General features: G+C 46.7%; 1 long non-coding RNA gene across 1 annotated transcript; it reads left to right on the top strand.

The window, feature by feature from the left end:
• The first annotated feature begins 287 nt into the window (after positions 1-287).
• Positions 288-2,468, top strand: LOC129148705 (uncharacterized). The gene is made up of 4 exons (XR_008555667.1): positions 288-338; positions 923-1,035; positions 1,799-1,888; positions 2,399-2,468. It is a non-coding gene; the product is annotated as an uncharacterized LOC129148705 (long non-coding RNA).
• Positions 2,469-2,809: the final 341 nt, after the last annotated feature.

The following is a 2,809-nucleotide window of genomic DNA, read 5'->3' as shown; positions in this document are numbered from 1 at the left end:
AGATTTTTAAATACACTGAAAACTACAGGGTTGTTTTCTCACAATTGGGTTCAGTAAATTACAGGGGAAGAAAGGTGCTGGAAATTTTCCTTGGGCACAGAAATGTGTGGTTATGCCTTTCGGATCGAATGCTAACAGCCTGGCCTCCAGGCGGAGGTGAAGAGAGAGAGAAGATTTAGGGGGGTTCTTTGCCAAATAGAGGCCTGCCTTGCCAAGGTCTTCTTGCTGTAGCTCCTGCCTGCCTGAGAAGGTCCAGGATCCAAAAGGCACCACCAGCCAGATGTGAGAAAACCCTTCAACCTGCCACGGCCCCTCCTCCTCGGCTGAGAACTGGCATGGTGAGTCCACCTGGCTCAGTGAAAACAAAGAGGTCCTTCTCTTTGCCTGTAGCTTTATAGGTTGGCAGCTCCGGAAAAGCCTCTCTTTGATCTTGAGCTTTGAAGGGATCAAACAAGCTGCTTTAATGGGTGGGAATGCGGCTCTGAAAATCCTACCTTTTGTCAGTAAAGCATTTCTCCTTCTCCTGCGGGGCAGGTGCAATCAGAGATGGAGCCTGCTTGCCAGGCCCGGGGCCAGATGTTCCTTCTCGCAACAAGTAGAACAAAGGAGTGAAAGTGAGATCAGGGCAGCCACTGACAAGGCCTTGTCCACAAATGAGCGATGCCGGGTTGGGAGTCCCTTCTTGATGTGTTCCTTCCTGAAGCCTGCTTTTACCCAGGCCAGAAATCAGCTGCTTTGGTGTTAACTGTGCAGATTATGACTTCTTGGAGCTTTCAGATTTTGTTTGGAAGCAGGCTCACCCTTAAGCAATGGGATCTGGGCTAACATCTTTTGATTTATGAGATGTGTTTCCAATCCTTGGGATCCCAGACTCCCTCTGAATGCCAAAACGGCCTTTCAGTAACCACTTTTATTCCCTCAGCCTATGCTGCTACTACGACAGCAAAACAGAGAAAGAAAAATTGGATCACAGTTTGTTTCCTGAGGACCATTCCAGCAGGACTTTGAGGACGTGCTGTTAAAATCTTCCATCAGGTAGAGAATTAAAAGCTTTCTCAGGCTCACCTGAAATAAGCAAATGCAGCACACTCTCTAATTCCTGGATAAGTTTATCACTCTTTCCATATAACTATTCTCCAGAAATTGCCTTAAATACCTTCAGGGAAAAGATACTGGTGATTATGCCTCCAAATGATTCCGGAACTGTTCCAGCTCACAGCTGAAGTTTTCTTGGTGATGCTTACATTTGATGAAGCATCCTTGGGACTGGATCTCCAGGTATATTCTGCAAAGACCTAGTATCAGGAGATGCTCACTGAGGGGAGAGCTCCATAGCCAAAAAGTTGGGGAAATATGTGAGTGCCAGTGAAATTCTCCATGAGCATTAAATGTAAAGACTCTTAAAATAAATTCTTTAAATATTATTTAACCCATATATCCCTAGATTATTTGCCCAGGGCCGTGGTCGGCAAACTGCGGCTCCCAAGCCACATGCGGCTCTTTGGCCCCTTGAGTATGTCTCTTCCACAAAATACCACGGCCTGGGCGAGTCTATTTTGAAGAAGTGGTGTTAGAAGAAGTTTAAGTTTAAAAAATTTGGCTCTCAAAAGAATTTTCAATCGTTGTACTGTTGATATTTGGCTCTGTTGACTAATGAGTTTGCCGACCACTGGACCAGGGGATATGTTTTTCATATAATGATTAACATCCCATCCAACTAATTCTTAGGGAAACACACTATGAGACATTCTGCCTTAGAGCAGGCTTAGAGGCTACACCTGGCACACTTTCTTAACAGGTGTCCAGGCCCTGCCCTGGGATCTGACTGTTACATCTGGAGAGGGGCCGGGGAATCTGATTTCTAACAAGGAGACTTCTTATTGATGAGGTAAGTCTCAGAAATTCTGGCTCTCTGTGTACCTACCTTCCTCATCCCCTGACCACACACACACACACACACGTATGCATGCCAGCTAGGAGAGTACACCATAAAATTTACAAAGCCCTGAAGGTAACAGAGATGGTTCCTTGGAATAGAAAGGCAGAGGTAATGTAGACCGTGGCATCCTAGCTCAAGTTGAAGCATATACAGTCAGTCTACCTTTTTATTGCTAGGGCCCTAAGAATAGTGAGCACATCGGCCTAAGAGAGAGCAGGAGGGGCCCAGGAGGCGGGTAAGTATGCAGGCATGGGGCATAGCCACCTGGGGTTTCGATCCTTGCTCTGCTGTCCCACCTTTCCTCTATTGCCTCTTCTGAAACATCAAGAATGATCAAAGGAATAGTATTCCCTAACATAAGGTATTCTAGAGGATTACATTAGGCCACATAGGTAAATTGCTTAGGATAACACCTGGCATGTTACAAGTGCTTGATAAACATTAGCCATTATTTTTAAGCAAAGATTTGGGGAGGCATGGAAGAACATGAGAGAAGGGAAAAGAAAGCATGGAGAGAAGACCTGTCCTTAGGTGCATGGAAAACCACCCCAGCAGAGGCTCTTCTGGGTAAGACACACAGGACCTGGTGAGTTTGCTTTTCGCCTTATCTGTGTGGCTCTCGGCCGCTCTCAGCCTCCAGCAGTGGGAGCAGGTTAGTATTTCTGGAAGCTACGCCCCACCCCCCACCGCCCCCACCCTCCTTGCTCTGCGTGCTTTGCAACCTTCCAACTCCCAGGTCACCAGGGCTGACCGCAGCTTCCTCTGCAAACAAAAGCAAGGCAGCACAAAAAGGGTTACAGCCATGTGTCTAAACAAGGAAGGACTGCCAAGGCTTGGTGCTGATATGAAATTATAATCAACGCATTCACG

The sequence above is a fragment of the Eptesicus fuscus genome, chromosome 4, assembly GCF_027574615.1.
Source record: "Eptesicus fuscus isolate TK198812 chromosome 4, DD_ASM_mEF_20220401, whole genome shotgun sequence".
Lineage (NCBI taxonomy): Eukaryota > Metazoa > Chordata > Mammalia > Chiroptera > Vespertilionidae > Eptesicus > Eptesicus fuscus.
This window is presented reverse-complemented; position numbering and strand designations above follow the sequence as displayed.